At 59.0% G+C, this 20,960-nt stretch overlaps 1 protein-coding gene and 1 pseudogene across 3 annotated transcripts in view; both read left to right on the top strand.

The window, feature by feature from the left end:
- The window catches only part of RAPGEF1 (Rap guanine nucleotide exchange factor 1), a 669,494-nt gene that overhangs the window by 182,364 nt on the left and 466,170 nt on the right, over positions 1 to 20,960 (top strand). The gene's annotated exons all lie outside the window — the stretch shown is intronic.
- LOC144752350 (aspartate beta-hydroxylase domain-containing protein 2-like) overlaps positions 9,551 to 20,960 on the top strand; it is a 33,592-nt pseudogene continuing 22,182 nt past the window's right edge.

Genomic DNA, 20,960 nt, shown 5'->3' on the forward strand with positions numbered 1-20,960 from the left:
CGTTTTCTTTTAGCTACTTGGCTCGGTAATGGGGGGCATTTTAAATTGATGCCCGGGCCTATGTTCTGTCCCTGTCAGACCCTGCAACCTGACTTATGTCCAGCCTCCGTGAGATAACGTCGTCTTCTATTCCGTCCATGGCACCGTCCACTTCCAAAAACGTGCGCCCATGGTAGACAGCGTTATGCGAGAAGCCTAGGTTTGAGTGGGCACAGGCTGGCTAGAGATGGCCTCTTCAGCGAGCAGTGCAGCGCTGAAAGCCTGTCTCCAACCACCCAGCCAGCACCTCAATCAAACGCCAAGGTGTGTCCACCCAGTGTCCGTGCTCGCCGTGCGCCTTTGAGGCTCTGAATGTGCGCACCCGCATGAGCGCAGCTTCCGTGAAGAGGTGTGGCGCCGCGGCTAGGGCGACTGCCTCTGGAATCTGGGGACCACGGTTCGTTCCCCGGCACCGGCGGCAGATTAGCCCAGCACCATGTGACTCTGGGCAATAGCTTGCTTAATCTTCTCGACGGCCCCCAATGCCTAGAGACCCTTGTGGGTGATTGTGCGCTTTACAAATGTGGATTATTATTTATTATTATTATTCCGTGCGCAGCGTGGACGCCTGTCCTGCGCCTGCGTGCGCCGCATGGACGCCTGTCCGGCGCCTGCAGGTCCAGCAGGGAGGGCGCACAGCGAGTGTGTCCAGCGCCTCCACTGGAAGCAGGGGGCACGAAGGGCGCAGTGCTTAGGGGCCTAATGCAGGAGCCTGCAGCCCCTGAGGCTCAGGGGCCCCCTCAACCTTTCAAGGGGCCCATTCAGCCCAAGCCCATGAATATTTGTGAGATACCGAACACTCGGGCCCAACATCAGATTCTGCTTTTGGCATAATTATTCTACTCCTCTCACAATATTGGAAAGGGGCAAGCAGAGAGCTGTGGCAAACACAAGGAGATGATGGACGGAGTGCTGAAAATGTTCAAGCGCAGGAATGGGGCACGAAGAGAGCTGTGCCATGAACCTTCTAGTCCAGTGAAGCCATGGGGTGCAAAGAGAGCTGTGCCATGAACCTTGTAGACTAGTGAAGGCATGGGGCGCGAAGAGAGCTGTGCCATGAACCTTCTAGTCTAGTGAAGCCATGGGGTGCAAAGAGAGCTGTGCCATGAACCTTCTAGTCCAGTGAAGGCATGGGGCGCGAAGAGAGCTGTGCCATGAACCTTCTAGTCCAGTGAAGGCATGGGGCGCAAAGAGAGCTGTGCCATGAACCTTGTAGACTAGTGAAGGCATGGCGCGAAGAGAGCTGTGCCATGAACCTTCTAGTCCAGTGAAGGCATGGGGTGCAAAGAGCTGTGCCATGAACCTTGTAGTCCAGTGAAGCCATGGGGTGCAAAGAGAGCTGTGCCATGAACCTTGTAGACTAGTGAAGGCATGGGGCGCGAAGAGAGCTGTGCCACGAACCTTCTAGTCCAGTGAAGGCATGGGGCGCAAAGAGAGCTGTGCCATGAACCGTCTAGTCCAGTGAAGCCATGGGGCGCGAAGAGAGCTGTGCCATGAACCTTCTAGTCCAGTGAAGGCATGGGGCGCAAAGAGCTGTGTCATGAAACTTCTAGTCCAGTGAAGCCATGGGGCGCAAAGAGAGCTGTGCCATGAACCTTCTAGTCCAGTGAAGGCATGGGGTGCAAAGAGCTGTGCCATGAACCTTGTAGACTAGTGAAGGCATGGGGCGCGAAGAGAGCTGTGCCATGAACCTTCTAGTCCAGTGAAGGCATGGGGCGAAGAGAGCTGTGCCATGAACCTTCTAGTCCAGTGAAGGCATGGGGCGAAGAGAGCTGTGCCATGAACCTTCTAGTCCAGTGAAGCCATGGGGCGCAAAGAGAGCTGTGCCATGAACCTTCTAGACCAGTGAAGCCATGGGGCGCAAAGAGAGCTGTGCCATGAACCTTCTAGTCCAGTGAAGGCATGGGGCGTGAAGAGAGCTGTGCCATGAACCTTCTAGTCCAGTGAAGGCATGGGGCGTGAAGAGAGCTGTGCCATGAACCTTCTAGTCCAGTGAAGGCATGGGGTGCAAAGAGCTGTGCCATGAACCTTCTAGTCCAGTGAAGGCATGGGGCGCAAAGAGCTGTGCCATGAACCTTCTAGTCCAGTGAAGGCATGGAGCGCAAAGAGAGCTGTGCCATGAACCTTCTAGTCCAGTGAAGGCATGGGGCGTGAAGAGAGCTGTGCCATGAACCTTCTAGTCCAGTGAAGCCATGGGGCGAAGAGAGCTGTGCCATGAACCTTCTAGTCCAGTGAAGGCATGGGGCGCAAAGAGAGCTGTGCCATGAACCTTCTAGTCCAGTGAAGGCATGGGGCGCAAAGAGAGCTGTGCCATGAACCTTGTAGACTAGTGAAGGCATGGGGCGCGAAGAGAGCTGTGCCATGAACCTTCTAGACCAGTGAAGGCATGGGGCGCGAAGAGAGCTGTGCCATGAACCTTCTAGTCCAGTGAAGGCATGGGGCGCAAAGAGCTGTGCCATGAACCTTCTAGTCCAGTGAAGCCATGGGGCGCAAAGAGAGCTGTGCCATGAACCTTCTAGTCCAGTGAAGGCATGGGGTGCAAAGAGCTGTGCCATGAACCTTCTAGTCCAGTGAAAGCATGGGGCGCGAAGAGAGCTGTGCCATGAACCTTCTAGTCCAGTGAAGGCATGGGGTGCAAAGAGCTGTGCCATGAACCTTCTAGTCCAGTGAAAGCATGGGGCGCGAAGAGAGCTGTGCCATGAACCTTCTCATCCAGTGAAGGCATGGGGCGCAAAGAGAGCTGTGCCATGAACCTTCTAGTCCAGTGAAGCCATGGGGCGCAAAGAGAGCTGTGCCATGAACCTTCTAGTCCAGTGAAGGCATGGGGCGCAAAGAGCTGTGCCATGAACCTTCTAGTCCAGTGAAGGCATGGTGCACGAAGAGAGCTGTGCCATGAACCTTATTGTCAAGTGAAGGCATGGGGCGCAAAGAGCTGTGCCATGAACCTTCTAGACCAGTGAAGGCATGGGGCAAGAAGAAAGCTGTCCCATGAACCTTCTAGTCCAGTGAAGGCATGGGGCGCAAAGAGCTGTGCCATGAACCTTCTAGTCCAGTGAAGGCATGGAGCGCAAAGAGCCGTGCCATGAAACTTCTAGTCCAGCGGAAGAAGCACACTCAAAAGGATTGTGTGCCCAGTGCCCTTCCACGGATACCTTGAGGCTCCTGCCTATCACTTTGGCAAGCACCCCAACCCTCCATCGTACGTCAAGCTAGTAGAACTCGCTGTGTGTTGCTTATGTAACGCCCCCACTTCTGCCAGGAGTGTGGTCTGCCTGGCTGCCCTAGATTACTATTGATGAGTGTGTTTGAGTATCAAACAGAGACAAATGCAATCAATAAACCGCGTGAGCAGCCAGAGCTGCATGTCGGGCAGATGCTTCGACGTTTGCCCACTGTTTGTTATCGTGGAAACAGATGTGTGTAATGTCACTGGCAGATGAGCCGCCAGACATGTGGCACAAAGGTGTGTGTAATGTCACTAGCAGATGTGCAGACCAGGCATGGGGCAACAGTGGCGTGTGTAATGTCACTGGCAGAGGGACGAGCCAGGCATGGGACAATAAAGGTTTGTATGTAATGTCACTGGCAGATGAGCCGCCAGACGTGTGGCACAAAGGTGTGTGTAATGTCACCAGCAGATGTGCAGACCAGGCATGGGGCAACAGTGGCGTGTGTAATGTCACTGGCAGAGGGACGAGCCAGGCATGGGGCAATAAAGGTTTGTATGTAATGTCACTGGCAGATGAGCCGCCAGACGTGTGGCACAAAGGTATCTGTAATGTCACCAATATATGTGCATTACAGGCATGACGCAACAGAGGTGCGTGTAATGTCACTGGCAAACGAGCAAGCCCGGAATATGGAAACAGAGCTGTGTGTAATGTCACCTGCAGATGTGAAGACTAGGCGTGTGTGTGTGTGTGTGTGTGTGTGTGTGTGTGTGTGTGTGTGTGTGTGTGTGTTAGTTAGTTAGTTAATTATGTCATGAGCAGGCCAGGCGTGTGGAAATAGATGTGTGCAATAACCGGCAGATGAGCAGGTCAGGCGTGTGGCCACAGAGGTGTGTGTAATGTCACAGGCAGGCGAGCAGGCCAGGTGTGTGTGTGTGTGTGTGTGTGTGTGTGTGTGTGTGTGTGTGTAATATTGGCAGGAGAGCAAGCCAGGCGTGTGGCAACAGAGGTGTGTGTAATGTCACTGGCAGAGGTGCAGATCAGGCATGTGGCAACAGAGAGGGTGTTTGTTTGTAGTATTGGCAGGAGAGCAAGCCAGGCATGTGGCAACAGAGCTGTGTGTAATGTACTTTTGCAGCGTGAATCTTTCTGGATTCACTATGCTGTGCATTATTCCGCGGTCTAGTGGTTTGGTCCGGAATCGTAGTCTTTTCTTTGTGTGTTTTTCGTAGCCCAGGTGGGTGTCGACGTCCCACCTTTCGGTGTACTTCCTGTGACATCTGCACACTCTGGACGCTAGAAGGGCGGTAGTGTTTGTACTTCTTCTTCGTCCTGGGCGTGACGGATTTGTATGCGTGGGGAGCAGTGTTTCTAAGAGGAAGTCTGCTTTTCGTTTTTCCTCTTCGAGCTTGACCCCAAAAGCTGTTGCCCCGTTCTTGATAACCATATTGTACACTCCAATGTCATCTGGCGGCGTAGGCCTCGACGGGTACGTGTCCATGGCCTCTTCTGGGCTCTCTGTGTCGAGGTCCTGCCACTCCAGGTCGTGTGTTCCCAAGGATGTCGAGCCGAGGATCGTTCTCTGATCGTCGTCGCCCTCCTCCTCGAAGTAGAAGGCTTCTTCCTCCGGATTTTCCAGAATCTCAGGGCTTTTCGACGGTCCTTCGCCGTCGAAGTCCTCCTACTCATCTATTTCGACGACCAGCGTCTTTGGTTTCGACGGAATTGAGAATTTCTTCATTTTCTCATCAAACTCCTTTTTCCTCTGCAGGATGTTATCCATCTCAGTGGCCTTCTCAGCGTCAAAATGTTCAGCCGTTCTCTTCGACATATACGTCGACGTCGAGACGGGCTTCGGGTCTTTTGTCGACGTTGAAGCGACCTTCGGGTCCTTCTCTCTCTGAGCCGAACGTTCCTTTTCGGGGACGTGCTTCGACGACCTTGGCTTTTCGCCGGTCTTCGCCGCCTGGGAGTCCTTGTCGAAAGATCCGCTGGGCTGTTTGTCCTTGGATGCAGCTGCGGCCGTCAAATTTTTCGGCGCCGGTGCTCCCTTCGAGGATTTAGACTCTGATTTTCAAGAGTCTGGCTCAGACCTTCGAGTGTCTGTCGGGCCTTTAGGGGCCGTTGAGTCTCCTACCTCTTTAGAAGTCTTCTTATCCGTCTCTACGACCGTGTAGTCGTCGTCTTCACAGGCGACATTGTCTTTCTTGTCGGTCAAGAGCCCCAGTTCTCGAAGGGACGGTAGTTGGCCCTTGCCTTGCATGTTGTAGTTGGCACTTCTTTGTCGCTCTCTAACCCGGAGAGTCTTCAGTGTGAAGGCGGAGCAGGCGTAGCAGTCTTTGCTCTCGTGGTCGACCGGTAGGCGGAGGTTACAAACCGGGTGCTGGTCCTTCTGCGCGTATTTGTGGTGGCAATTACGGCAGAATTTAAAAGGTGTCTTGTCCATTTCTTGCACTCAGGGGGCCCCCTGTGTGCGCATTCTCCGTTGGACGTCGAAGTTCTCGAAGTTCTCCTTCTTCTTTGTCGTCCTGCTTGATGGTGTAGTTTCTTGTCGTCTTCTCAATCCTTTTCGTGCAAAAATCTTCTTTTCTGCGTTTTCTTTCTCCAAAACTCTGGAGCCCTTTCGGGAACGATCCAGACCCAACGCCGGAAAAAAGAATCCGAAGATGGCACCCCAAGGTGGGAGCTGCCGCAAGAAGCGTGCCGACGTCACAGGAAGTACACCGAAAGGTGGGACGGCGATGCCCACCTGGACTACAAAAAAAAAACACACACAAAGAAAAGACTACGATTCCGGACCCAACCACTAGACCGCGGAATAATGCACAGCATAGTGAATCCAAAAAGATCTGCAAGCTGCAAAACTACACCGACAGGTAAGAAACTATTCGTTCTCACCTACGCAAAGCGGACCCAACCATGCATTTGACCAGGAGAGGACATGTGATGTTCCAAATATACGGTTGATGCGTGTGCACCAATACCAGGATTGAACCCTCTTACTCTTGGTACATCACATTTTTAAAACCTATGCATTGGTAACGGATAGATAATAATAATCCAGGATCTATAATGCGCGGCATATCACCTTTGAGGGTACCAAGGTGCTGAACTGTAAGTACAGGGAGATGAAGTGCTTTGCCCAGAATCACAGGAAGTTGAGCCGATGCCCAGACACTAACCTGGTTCCCCCAGCTCCGGTGTCAGCAGCTCTGGCCGTGTCGGCCCCACTCTCTCCCAGAATAAATAGAATTGAAGTTTGCAGTCGAACGCTGACAAAAGCAGTAACCGCTATATGCTGCATCCCAAAACAAAGCGGTGGTATGTGTGAACAGTGTATGGATAAGACGTATAATTACATGTGTGGTTGCAGAGGTCTTTACAGATGCGAATAGTCCCTCATGCATTCCATGGGAGCGGAACATTACATCAGAACTACCAATAATACAAGCATTTGCAATGCAATAGGTCTCGCATTAGGAAAGGTTGAGCTATTGGTATTGTAAATGACCCATTTTTTATTTGTGTTGGTTTTGAAAATAACGAATTTAATAGCCTTGCCATTTACAATGCCAATACTTTTAACTTTCACAAATGTGACACCTATAGCATTTGTAATGCAATATGTGTTGTATTTACGTGACTTAGATGTATTGATATTACAAATAACAATTGCTTTTTTAAAATAATTAATACTTAAATAAAAGTTCTTGTAATTTATAATTGCAATAAGCTTAAACTTTTGTAAATAACTTTTGTGAAGATTATTTTCAGTGTATTTTATTGTGACGAAAATCCAAGAACAGAAGTGAAATATTAACATCTTTTTTGACATTTGTAATAAAGCTTGAAACATTGAGAGAACATATTTGAACCAGTTGTTGTTGAATGGTTGCACAGATTGATGCTGTGGTGGCACTGAGGGATGTGGTGGTGGCGACGAGCGATGATGTGGCGTTCAGTGATGCTGTGGTAGCGCATAGTGATGTTGTGGTGCCCCTGAGTGATGCTGTGGTGATGTGATGGAGTGTAATTATGTGGCGTTTAACTATGTGGCACTGAGTGGTATTTGGAGTGTATGTTTCATTGAGTGCAGTGTAATTATGTGGCACTGAGTGGTATTTGGACTGTATGTCGCATTGAGTGCAGTGTAATTATGTGGCGTGTAATTATGTGGCACTGAGTGGTATTGTTTGGAGTGTATGTTGCATTGAGTGCAGTGTAATTATGTAGCATATAATTATGTGGCACTGAGTGGTACTGTGTGGAGTGTGTGTTGCATTCAGTAGAGTGTAATTATGTGGCGTGTAATTATGTGGCACTGAGTGGTATTTGGAGTGTATGTTGCATTGAGTCCAGTGTAATTATGTGGCACTGTGTAGTATTATGAGGAGTGTATGTTGTATTCAGTAGAGTGTAATTGTATGGCGTGTAATTATGTGGCACTGAGTGTTATTATTTGGAGTGTATGTTTCATTGAGTGCAGTGTAATTATGTAGCATATAATTATGTGGGTCTGAGTGCTATTGTGTGGAGTGTTGCATTCAGTAGAGTGTAATTATGTGGTGTGTAATTATGTGGCACTGAGTGGTATTTGGAGTGTATATTGCGTTGAGCGCAGTGTAATTATGTAGCAAATAATTATGTGGCACTGAGTGGTATTGTGTGGAGTGTATGTTGTATTCAGTAGAGTGTAATTGTGTTTGAGGGTGCAGAGTGTGTGAGGGTGCAGAGTGTATGGCCTAAAGTAGTGTGAGGGTGCAGTGTGTGTGGCCTAAAGTAGTGTGCGTGGCCTAAAGTAGTGTGTGTGGCCTAAAGTAGTGTGTGTGTGGCCTAAAGTAGTGTGTGTGTGGCCTAAAGTAGTGTGTGTGTGGCCTAAAGTAGTGTGTGTGTGGCCTAAAGTAGTGTGTGTGTGGCCTAAAGTAGTGTGTGTGTGGCCTAAAGTAGTGTAAGTATAGTGTGTGTGGCCTAAAGTAGTGTGTGTGGGCGCAGTGTGTGTGGCCTAAAGTAGCGTGTGGGCGCAGTGTGTGTGGCCTAAAGTAGTGTGAGGGCGTAGTGTGTGTGGCCTAAAGTAGTGTGAGGGCGCAGTGTGTGTGGCCTAAAGTAGTGTGAGTGCGCAGTGTGTGTGGCCTAAAGTAGTGTGAGGGCGCAGTGTGTGTGTGGACTAAAGTAATGTGAGGGTGCAGTGTGTGTGGCCTAAAGTAGTGTGAGGGTGCAGTGTGTGTGGCCTAAAGTAATGTGAGGGTGCAGTGTGTGTGGCCTAAAGTAGTGTGAGGGCGCAGTGTGTGTGTGGTGGTGCTGACGTGGTCTAAACATAGTGATATAATCCAAACACACAACTAGAGAAAAGAGGGATTGTGACAAGCTGAGGATAAAACCTAATGAGAGACTTGGTGAAGGGACTGTCCAGCATGCGTATGTTGGTAGATATGAACATATGAAAATGCATGCTGAGGCACACTCTCAATAGTGCCATGATATTCACGCCCCACAAAGCAAAGCAGAGGTGCACAATTAACTCTGCAGAAACTCCTGCCTATGAGTGCTGAGGTGCATGCAGACGAGCCAAGAGCTCCTAGGCCCTTGTTCTGATGGTGTATTCATCCGCAGGCGTCACCGTATTTATTGTGCTCCTTCAGCCTCTTGTGGTTGTGTTTACAGCTGTTGAGGTCAGGACCCTTATTCTGATGGTGATTGTAGGCACTGACATCATCATTATTGATGCTGGCTCTTAGCCACTTATTGTGATTGCGTTTAGAGCCATTGAGGTCCATCTTCTCAAGCCAGGCTCCTGACTCCTGGTTCTGATGAGGATTGCAGCCTCTGAGACCAAACTTCTTGAGGTCGGCTTTTAACTCCTTTTAGGTCTCGCCTACGCAGCACGCTTTCACTGCATAGGAGGACCTTTAGCCGTCGCTCTGCTCTTTTTGGAAACACATAGTCGTGCTTGTGGCGGCATCCAACTTGCGGGAGCGAGCAGGGGCACGCCACAAGCACGAGTATATGCTTCTAAAAAGAGCAGACTGCTCTCCCCAGCGCGCTGGCGAGCACCACTCGCGTGCTCACCTCCTGCTCCCCCTCTCTCTCACAATTAACTTTCGCAGCTGCACTTTGAAATGACTAACCAGGGGAAGCAGCCGGGACCACCCAGATGACACGCTGCTGAGACGTGAAGAGAAGCAGCCAACGGAAATCACTATGGTCAGATGCACTCGGAGGGGTTTAAGTGTGAACGCAAAAGACTTGCCCGTTCCTCATGCAATGCTAAGACCTTTTAAAGCAACGCGCAAAATCATGCTTTTCTGCTCCGAATATCTAGCTACTCATCCGTACTAACCTGCATGGTGTGGGTGGCTTTGAGAAACTTGAGGGCTAATCGCTTTGCCTTGTACTGTCACTGGAAGTCACTGGACGGACTTCGCGACCTGATCGCCATGGGCATACACTTGTTTCGCGATTGCGACACCATTGCACTTTCTACTGTTGCTTGCCTTTTGGTGTTTTGTGTGGTACTGTTATCACATTGGGCTGGAGCAACCACGCACTTACATCACTATGAATTCCATCATGCAGAGCGCTGACGTCACAGGCTTCAGAACGTCTACGCGTACTGCCATTTGCCCGAATGTGTACGGTGCACCCACAATGAGGGACTTAACCAGAAACCCTATCACAATTTGCAGGAATACGCCAAGAGGTACTCCTGGTCGGGCATGGGCAGAATCCACAAGGGCATTCGAGAACAAGGGAGGTACCTAAATAGCCGGCCGTCCATACAGAAATCGGAAGTTGTCTTCTTGCCTGATTTACCCACAACGCCATATTTTTTCTGGGAAGCTCAAAAGCACAACGTGAAATTACTGGAGAGGAACTTCCAGACCTTCCTGAGTGACTTTGAGGCTCTCTACAGGTCGTTCTCCAACTGCAGCCTGCAGCAGGGATAGAAGATGAACAACACCCCCAGAGGCGAGTGGTACACCTTTTATTTCGTGAATCGGGGATTTGCATTCCCAGCAACTGCCGGAAATGCCCACGGACGTACCGTTTACTCGGCAGCCTTCGTATCTTTATTGGGAACAATGTCTTTGGACATGCCTGCATATTTGTGCTGAGTCCCGGAGCAGTAATAACAGAGCACTATGGCCCCACAAATATCAGAATGTGATGCCCCTTAGGTATGTACAATGTGTATTACTACTCTTACTTGCAAGGTTATTTTCTCTGACTTAAGTTATCCAAAGTACATTGTGGCAATGCATGCAGTATGCGTGACCACACAGAATAACACATTTATGAGTCATTAGCCCATGAGAAGGTATTGACCTGGCTAGTGGGGAAGACAAAGGTCATTGTTGGGTGAGTTGACTTTTCTTTGGCCAAGTGTAAACGTTAAATATCGGAAAACAGTACTTTACTGGCTGCGGAATAAAGCCTAAATGTCGCATGCATGCAATACTTTCGACTGAAACAAGCGCTATCTCCTATTCAAAAAGTTTCCCCATGACGCTAAGAGATTTCAGATGCACATTAGCCATAGCTTAGTAGATCAAGGCAGGAATTACTTGTAGCATCTCAAAGGCGCACTGAAATAAAAACATTTTTAAAATAAGGGCACATGTTTCGAGAATGCACCATGATGCAATTTTGTGATTAGCTCTGGATCTTTCAATGCAGTAAATGTCTGCTGTAATCTCAGACGCCCAGACATCTCCTAATTTGCTTTAGATCGCACCATCCTATACAAAGCTTGTATTTAAAAAAAAATCTTTAAACCGATGTTTGTGGCACGAGGTATATAATAAACACGTCTTTCTCTTGGTTGAAGTATACAAGCTTACGTTGCTGGATGCATTAACTATACCGGTGTTATCAGAAAGGTTCTTAAGTTTTTACATTTTTTATTTTATACATGCGACTGATGTGATATACCTTGTAATGAGTCAGATATGCTGCTTTTTTAAGTTTAAAACTGTGTGCCAAACAGTATAGTTTGTTTATATTGAATTCCCTGAAACGGCGTGATTACTTGTGTTGAGAAAGCTCGTCAGGACAATGGTGATACAATGGGAAGTGTCAAGTGCAGACACATTTCACTCAGTAGCTTGTTAGTCTTTCTGACTTTAAGGAAGTTCAGAATGTCTTCAAAAGACAGCAGGAATCACGTTAAAAGCCAATTAGTCTCCTCTAGCTCAGTAGACCCAGAAATTTACAAGTTTGAAGCTACTGTAAAGAGTCCCACTCTCCAGGCAGTTAGTTGAGATAAATTGAAACCGGACGAAGAAATGAAATGTAGACGTGAGATGCGAATCTTTGTCAAAGTATGTTTCAGCTTTTATTTTAAAGTATCGCCTCTGCTTTTTCCCCAGGAGTGGGAGCTGGTCGTTTTAGGAAAGTTGAAATGGAATCTTGCAGCGGTTACTCCACATGATTTTATTGAACACATATTAAACAAGCATTGTCATAGCCAATAGGTCTCGCCTTGGGACACTATAAGTATTTAGTTATGCAGCACAATATCCTTACTTCAACAACATTAACTGTTGCACGGCTAAACACTTATAAGGTTCCAAAGGGGAGACCTATTGGCTATGCCAATGCTTGTTCCGAGAATGATTGTAGCCTCCGAGGCCACCCTTTTTAGTCTCTTGATCCCTTGTTCTGACTATTGCAGCCACTGAGGTCACCCATCCTGAGGTCGTCTCTGGACTTGTTGTTCTGATGGTGCTTGTAGCTTCTGAGGGCACCCCTCTGGAGTTCACCCTTGACCCCTTGTTCTGAGGATGATTGTAGCTTCCGGGGCCATCCTTCTTGAGCATGGCTCAGAAGGTCCGCTCCTCACCACTTGTTCTTGTGGTGACCCTCTGCTGCGCATCACCCCGGGCTCCTCTGCTGCGCATCACCCCGGGCTCCCCTGCTGCGCATCACCCCGGGCTCCCCTGCTGCGCATCACCCCGGGCTCCCCTGCTGCGCATCACCCCGGGCTCCCCTGCTGCGCATCACCCCGGGCTCCCCTGCTGCGCATCACCCCGGGCTCCTCTGCTGCGCGTCACCCCGCCGCTCCTCTGCTGCGCGTCTCCCCGCCGCCCCCTGCTGCGCGTCTCCCCGCCGCCCCCTGCTGCGCGTCTCCCCGCCGCCCCCTGCTGCGCGTCTCCCCGCCGCCCCCTGCTGCGGGTCTCCCTGCCGCCCCCTGCTGCGCGTCTCCCCGCCGCCCCCTGCTGCGCGTCTCCCCGCCGCCCCCTGCTGCGCGTCTCCCCGCCGCCCCCCTGCTGCGCGTCTCCCCGCCGCCCCCCTGCTGCGCGTCTCCCCGCCGCCCCCCTGCTGCGCGTCTGCCCGGCGCCCTCTGCTCCCCGTCTGCCCGGCGCCCTCTGCTGCGCGTCTCCCCGGGCGCCCTCTGCTGCGCGTCACCCCGGGCTCCCCTGCTGCGCATCACCCCGGGCTCCCCTGCTGCGCATCACCCCGGGCCCCCCTGCTGCGCATCATCCCGGGCCCCCCTGCTGCGCATCACCCCGGGCCCCCCTGCTGCGCATCACCCCGGGCCCCCCTGCTGCGCATCACCCCGGGCCCCTCTGCTGCGCATCAACCCAGCGTCCTCTGCTGCCCCCTTCAACCATGTCCTTTGGATTTCACCTAATGTGCATCATTGCTGCTCGCTTGCTGTACTGACCTGTGCTCTCTGCTCATCATCATGTGGTCACCAGCTGCTCTTCATCCAGTTATCCCCTACTGCACGATATCCTGCCCTCCCAGTCTACACATCACCCGGCACCCTCTGCTGCGCATCACCCGCCGCCCCCCTGCCGCGCGACTCCCCGGCGCCCCCCTGCCGCGCGACTCCCCGGCGCCCCCCTGCCGCGCGACTCCCCGGCGCCCCCCTGCCGCGCGACTCCCCGGCGCCCCCCTGCCGCGCGACTCCCCGGCGCCCCCCTGCCGCGCGACTCCCCGGCGCCCCCCTGCCGCGCGACTCCCCGGCGCCCCCCTGCCGCGCGACTCCCCGGCGCCCCCCTGCCGCGCGACTCCCCGGCGCCCCCCCTGCCGCGCGACTCCCCGGCGCCCCCCCCTGCCGCGCGACTCCCCGGCGCCCCCCCCTGCCGCGCGACTCCCCGGCGCCCCCCCTGCCGCGCGACTCCCCGGCGCCCCCCTGCCGCGCGACTCCCCGGCGCCCCCCCTGCCGCGCGACTCCCCGGCGCCCCCCCTGCCGCGCGACTCCCCGGCGCCCCCCCTGCCGCGCGACTCCCCGGCGCCCCCCCTGCCGCGCGACTCCCCGGCGCCCCCCCCTGCCGCGCGACTCCCCGGCGCCCCCCCTGCCGCGCGACTCCCCGGCGCCCCCCCTGCCGCGCGACTCCCCGGCGCCCCCCCTGCCGCGCGACTCCCCGGCGCCCCCCCTGCCGCGCGACTCCCCGGCGCCCCCCCTGCCGCGCGACTCCCCGGCGCCCCCCCTGCCGCGCGACTCCCCGGCGCCCCCCCTGCCGCGCGACTCCCCGGCGCCCCCCCTGCCGCGCGACTCCCCGGCGCCCCCCCTGCCGCGCGACTCCCCGGCGCCCCCCCCTGCCGCGCGACTCCCCGGCGCCCCCCCCTGCCGCGCGACTCCCCCCCTGCCGCGCGACTCCCCGGCGCCCCCCCCCTGCCGCGCGACTCCCCGGCGCCCCCCCCTGCCGCGCGACTCCCCGGCGCCCCCCCCTGCCGCGCGACTCCCCGGCGCCCCCCCCTGCCGCGCGACTCCCCGGCGCCCCCCCCCTGCCGCGCGACTCCCCGGCGCCCCCCCCCTGCCGCGCGACTCCCCGGCGCCCCCCCCTGCCGCGCGACTCCCCGGCGCCCCCCCCTGCCGCGCGACTCCCCGGCGCCCCCCCCCTGCCGCGCGACTCCCCGGCGCCCCCCCCTGCCGCGCGACTCCCCGGCGCCCCCCCCTGCCGCGCGACTCCCCGGCGCCCCCCCCTGCCGCGCGACTCCCCGGCGCCCCCCCCTGCCGCGCGACTCCCCGGCGCCCCCCCCTGCCGCGCGACTCCCCGGCGCCCCCCCCGCCGCGCGACTCCCCGGCGCCCCCCCCGCCGCGCGACTCCCCGGCGCCCCCCCCGCCGCGCGACTCCCCGGCGCCCCCCCCGCCGCGCGACTCCCCGGCGCCCCCCCCGCCGCGCGACTCCCCGGCGCCCCCCCCTGCCGCGCGACTCCCCGGCGCCCCCCCCGCCGCGCGACTCCCCCGGCGCCCCCCCCTGCCGCGCGACTCCCCGGCGCCCCCCCCCTGCCGCGCGACTCCCCGGCGCCCCCCCCTGCCGCGCGACTCCCCGGCGCCCCCCCCTGCCGCGCGACTCCCCGGCGCCCCCCCCTGCCGCGCGACTCCCCGGCGCCCCCCCCTGCCGCGCGACTCCCCGGCGCCCCCCCCTGCCGCGCGACTCCCCGGCGCCCCCCCCTGCCGCGCGACTCCCCGGCGCCCCCCCCTGCCGCGCGACTCCCCGGCGCCCCCCCCCCTGCCGCGCGACTCCCCGGCGCCCCCCCCCCTGCCGCGCGACTCCCCGGCGCCCCCCCCCTGCCGCGCGACTCCCCGGCGCCCCCCCCCTGCCGCGCGACTCCCCGGCGCCCCCCCCCCTGCCGCGCGACTCCCCGGCGCCCCCCCCCTGCCGCGCGACTCCCCGGCGCCCCCCCCCCTGCCGCGCGACTCCCCGGCGCCCCCCCCCTGCCGCGCGACTCCCCGGCGCCCCCCCCCTGCCGCGCGACTCCCCGGCGCCCCCCCCCTGCCGCGCGACTCCCCGGCGCCCCCCCCCCTGCCGCGCGACTCCCCGGCGCCCCCCCCCCTGCCGCGCGACTCCCCGGCGCCCCCCCCCCTGCCGCGCGACTCCCCGGCGCCCCCCCCCCTGCCGCGCGACTCCCCGGCGCCCCCCCCCCTGCCGCGCGACTCCCCGGCGCCCCCCCCCCTGCCGCGCGACTCCCCGGCGCCCCCCCCCCTGCCGCGCGACTCCCCGGCGCCCCCCCCCCTGCCGCGCGACTCCCCGGCGCCCCCCCCCCTGCCGCGCGACTCCCCGGCGCCCCCCCCCCTGCCGCGCGACTCCCCGGCGCCCCCCCCCCTGCCGCGCGACTCCCCGGCGCCCCCCCCCCTGCCGCGCGACTCCCCGGCGCCCCCCCCCCTGCCGCGCGACTCCCCGGCGCCCCCCCCCCTGCCGCGCGACTCCCCGGCGCCCCCCCCCCTGCCGCGCGACTCCCCGGCGCCCCCCCCCTGCCGCGCGACTCCCCGGCGCCCCCCCCCCTGCCGCGCGACTCCCCGGCGCCCACCCCCCTGCCGCGCGACTCCCCGGCGCCCACCCCCCTGCCGCGCGACTCCCCGGCGCCCCCCCCCCTGCCGCGCGACTCCCCGGCGCCCCCCCCCTGCCGCGCGACTCCCCGGCGCCCCCCCCCTGCCGCGCGACTCCCCGGCGCCCCCCCCCTGCCGCGCGACTCCCCGGCGCCCCCCCCCTGCCGCGCGACTCCCCGGCGCCCCCCCCCTGCCGCGCGACTCCCCGGCGCCCCCCCCCCTGCCGCGCGACTCCCCGGCGCCCCCCCCCCTGCCGCGCGACTCCCCGGCGCCCCCCCCCTGCCGCGCGACTCCCCGGCGCCCCCCCCCCTGCCGCGCGACTCCCCGGCGCCCCCCCCCCTGCCGCGCGACTCCCCGGCGCCCCCCCCCCTGCCGCGCGACTCCCCGGCGCCCCCCCCTGCGACTCCGGCCCCCCCTGCCGCGCGACTCCCCGGCGCCCCCCCCCCTGCCGCGCGACTCCCCGGCGCCCCCCCCCCTGCCGCGCGACTCCCCGGCGCGCCCCCCCCCCTGCCGCGCGACTCCCCGGCGCGCCCCCCCCCTGCCGCGCGACTCCCCGGCGCGCCCCCCCCCCTGCCGCGCGACTCCCCGGCGCGCCCCCCCCCTGCCGCGCGACTCCCCGGCGCGCCCCCCCCCTGCCGCGCGACTCCCCGGCGCGCCCCCCCCCCTGCCGCGCGACTCCCCGGCGCGCCCCCCCCCTGCCGCGCGACTCCCCGGCGCGCCCCCCCCCTGCCGCGCGACTCCCCGGCGCGCCCCCCCCCTGCCGCGCGACTCCCCGGCGCGCCCCCCCCCTGCCGCGCGACTCCCCGGCGCGCCCCCCCCCTGCCGCGCGACTCCCCGGCGCGCCCCCCCCTGCCGCGCGACTCCCCGGCGCCCCCCCCCCCTGCCGCGCGACTCCCCGGACAGGACGAGGTGCAGCAGGGGATCTCAGAATGAAATGCAGACTTGCTCTGGTGAGCTCTGCAGCGGCGCAGCAGCCCTCCTTTCTAGTGCTTGGAGCCGTGCACTAAGGCGCGTCCGAGGCAAGGACGTGTTGTGTGGCTGACCCGTGAGCAGGAAACCGCCTCCTCCTGTCCATTTCCAGAATTGATGCAGCGGAGGGGATTTTTCTTCTGTGCCTTAGTCATAAAGTCGGTGGCTGGCAGGGTGCGTGGGTGTCAGGGTGCGTGCTCGGGTTGCACTCAGTGTGACCCGCAGCCGACTCTGCTTCGGCCCCCCTCCCCGCCGCCCCCCCTCCGTGATCGGGCCCCAGATCCTGCCCCACGCTGTACGGAGACTGTCCTGTGTCTACCCCGGGAGTGGCCGGTACTCTTGCCCTGATCCTGTCCCACGCTGTACTGAGACTGTCCTGTGCCCACCCCAAGAGTGGCAAGTACTCCTGCACTGATCCTGTCCCACGCTGTACTGAGACTGTCCTGTGCCCACCCCAAGAGTGGCAAGTACTCCTGCACTGATCCTGTCCCACGCTGTACTGAGACTGTCCTGTGTCTACCCCAGGAGTGGCCGGTACTCCTGCACTGATCCTGCCCCACGCTGTACGGAGACTGTCCTGTGCCCACCCAAAGAGTGGCAGGTACTCCTGCACTGATCCTGTCCCACGCTGTACTGAGACTGTCCTGTGCCCACCCAAAGAGTAGCAGGTACTCCTGCACTGATCCTGTCCTACGCTGTACGGAGACTGTCCTGTGCCCACCCAAGGAGTGGCAGGTACTCCTGCACTGATCCTGCCCCACGCTGTACTGAGACTGTCCGGTGCCCACCCAAAGAGTGGCCGGTACTCCTGCACTGATCCTGTCCCACGCTGTACGGAGACTGTCCTGTGCCCACCCAAAGAGTAGCAGGTACTCCTGCACTGATCCTGTCCTACGCTGTACGGAGACTGTCCTGTGCCACCCAAAGAGTGGCAGGTACTCCTGCACTGATCCTGTCCTACGCTGTACTGAGATTGTCCGGTGCCCACCCAGGGAGTGGCAGGTACTCCTGCACTGATCCTGTCCCACGCTGTACTGAGACTGTCCTGTGTCTACCCCAGGAGTGGCCGGTACTCCTGCAATGATCCTGCCCCACGCTGTACGGAGACTGTCCTGTGCCCACCCCAAGAGTGGCCGGTACTCCTGCACTGATCCTGCCCCACGCTGTACTGAGACTGTCCGGTGCCCACCCAAAGAGTGGCCGGTACTCCTGCACTGATCCTGTCCTACGCTGTACGGAGACTGTCCTGTGCTCACCCCAAGAGTGGCAGGTACTCCTGCACTGATCCTGTCCCACGCTGTACGGAGACTGTCCTGTGCCCACCCAAAGAGTGGCAAGTACTCCTGCACTGATCCTGTCCTACGCTGTACTGAGACTGTCCGGTGCCCACCCATGGAGTGGCCGGTACTCCTGTACTGATCCTGTCCCACGCTGTACTGAGACTGTCCTGTGCCCACCCCAAGAGTGGCGGGTACTCCTGCACTGATCCTGCCCCACGCTGTACTGAGACTGTCCGGTGCCCACCCAAAGAGTGGCAGGTACTCCTGCACTGATCCTGTCCTACGCTGTACTGAGACTGTCCGGTGCCCACCCAAGGAGTGGCAGGTACTCCTGCACTGATCCTGTCCCACGCTGTACTGAGACTGTCCGGTGCCCACCCAAAGAGTGGCCGGTACTCCTGCACTGATCCTGACCCACGCTGTACGGAGACTGTCCTGTGCCCACCCCAAGAGTGGCCGGTACTCCTGCACTGATCCTGCCCCACGCTGTACTGAGACTGTCCGGTGCCCACTCAAAGAGTGGCCGGTACTCCTGCACTGATCCTGTCCTACGCTGTACGGAGACTGTCCTGTGCCCACCCCAAGAGTGGCAGGTACTCCTGCACTGATCCTGTCCCACGCTGTACGGAGACTGTCCTGTGCCCACCCAAAGAGTGGCAGGTACTCCTGCACTGATCCTGTCCTACGCTGTACTGAGACTGTCCGGTGCCCACCCAGGGAGTGGCAGGTACTCCTGCACTGATCCTGTCCCACGCTGTACTGAGACTGTCCGGTGCCCACCCCAAGAGTGGCAGGTACTCCTGCACTGATCCTGCCCCACGCTGTACTGATACTGTCCTGTGCCCACCCAAAGAGTGGCCGGTACTCCTGCACTGATCCTGTCCCACGCTGTACGGAGACTGTCCTGTGCCCACCCCAAAAGTGGCAGGTACTCCTGCACTGATCCTGCCCCACGTTGTACTGAGACTGTCCGGTGCCCACCTAAAGAGTGGCCGGTACTCCTGCACTGATCCTATCCTACGCTGTACGGAGACTGTCCTGTGCCCACCCCAAGAGTGGCAGGTACTCCTGCACTGATCCTGTCCCACGCTGTACGGAGACTGTCCTGTGCCCACCCCAAGAGTAGCAGGTACTCCTGCACTGATCCTGTCCCACGCTGTACGGAGACTGTCCTGTGCCCACCCAAAGAGTAGCAGGTACTCCTGCACTGATCCTGTCCTACGCTGTACGGAGACTGTCCTGTGCCCACCCCAAGAGTGGCAGGTACTCCTGCACTGATCCTGCCCCACGCTGTACTGAGACTGTCCGGTGCCCACCCAGGGAGTGGCCGGTACTCCTGTACTGATCCTGTCCCACGCTGTACTGAGGCGGTCCTGTGCCCACCCCAAGAGTGGCCGGTACTCCTGCACTGATCCTGCCCCACGCTGTACTGAGACTGTCCGGTGCCCACCCAAAGAGTGGCAGGTACTCCTGCACTGATCCTGTCCTACGCTGTACTGAGACTGTCCGGTGCCCACCCAGGGAGTGGCAGGTACTCCTGCACTGATCCTGTCCCACGCTGTACTGAGACTGTCCGGTGCCCACCCAGGGAGTGGCCGGTACTCCTGTACTGATCCTGTCCCACGCTGTACTGAGACTGTCCGGTGCTCACCCCAAGAGTGGCAGGTACTCCTGCACTGATCCTGTCCCACGCTGTACGGAGACTGTCCGGTGCCCACCCCAAGATTGGCCGGTACTCCTGCACTGATCCTGCCCCACGTTGTACTGAGACTGTCCGGTGCCCACCTACTCCTGCACTGATCCTGTCCTACGCTGTACGGAGACTGTCCTGTGCCCACCCAAAGAGTAGCAGGTACTCCTGCACTGATCAATCAATCAATCAATCAATCAAAGCATTTATATAGCGCACTACTCACCCGGAGGGTCTCAAGGCGCTGGGGGGAGGGCGTCCGCTACTGCTCGAACAGCCACGTCTTGAGCTGGTTCCTGAAGGCGAGGTGGTCCTGGGTCAGGCGGAGGTGAATCGGAAGGGAGTTCCAAGTCTTGGCGGCCGGGTAGGAGAAGGACCTTCCTCCTGTGGTGGCTCTTCGGATGCGGGGGACGGCGGCGAGGGCGTGGCTGGTCGATCGAAGCTGGCGTTTGGGAGCGTAGAAGTTGAGGTGGCTGTTGAGGTATCCTGGTCCTTGGTTGTGTAGGGCTTTGTGTGCGTGGGTGAGGAGCCGGAAGGTGATTCTCTTGTTGACCGGGAGCCAGTGCAGGTCTCTCAGGTGTCCGGAAATGTGGCTGCGGCGGGGGATGTCCAGGATGAGTCGTGCTGAGGTGTTCTGGATCCGCTCGAGTCTTTTCTGGAGTTTGGCGGTGTAGGAAGGGGGAGTCTCTGGTTGGCGCAGTGCAACACTGGCGACAAGCAGGGCCTCTCCCTTCCTCGTCAGGGCTGAGGGTTACCTTCAAGACAACCTCTGCTTACCCTCTAGGTAGTGTGGCTTAAGCAGTCTTAGGCTAATCTCTGGGGCATGTAGGGTTAAACATTTGCAATATCACACCATCACAACCAACCCACCACACAATGACACCAAACTGTATTTGTAAAAATATATGTTCTTTATATAAATCTCAAGCAGGCTTGTAAATACAGTCTTGGTTACTTCAAATGCAGGTTCCAGTTACTCTTTATGAAAAAGGCACAGTTCTTGAATAAATGCGGTCTTTTGGGCCTTCTGCCCAGCTTTAGAAAGGTTCCAGTGTCTTGTAGCGCTTCAAGGCGCTTCCCGCTGTCTCCTCTCTCGAAATGAGTCACCCTTCGGGGCTCGACTCGGGGAGAGGGGGCCGCGGGCCTCGGAGAGCGTCAGGCGGGGCCTCGGGGACCAAGAGCAGAGCGCGCCTCTGACTCTGGGGCGGCTCGCGCTGCCAAGCAAACAGCAGCGGTGAGGCTCCCGGGGTGCCTGAGGTCAGACCGCGCGGTGCGAGCTCAGATTGCAGGACGCTCGCGCCGCGGAGGGGCAAAGACAGTACCTTTCACTTCTTGTGGTGATCCTCGGAGAGGGCGGCTGAAGGGGGAGCTGTCCCACGTCGCGTTGCTTCCTTGACGGGCGGTGCGAGCTGCGGCTCGAGGCAGCAGGTCACGGGTCACCCAGGGCGGCGGTGCTCGATGGGGCTCAGATCCTTTTACTCAGTCTTCTCGTCCGTCCTGACGGCGGCGGCTGGGTGTGGCGCAGTGGCAGT

Source organism: Lissotriton helveticus, chromosome 5_1 (genome assembly GCF_964261635.1).
Source record: "Lissotriton helveticus chromosome 5_1, aLisHel1.1, whole genome shotgun sequence".
Taxonomy (NCBI): Eukaryota; Metazoa; Chordata; class Amphibia; order Caudata; family Salamandridae; genus Lissotriton; species Lissotriton helveticus.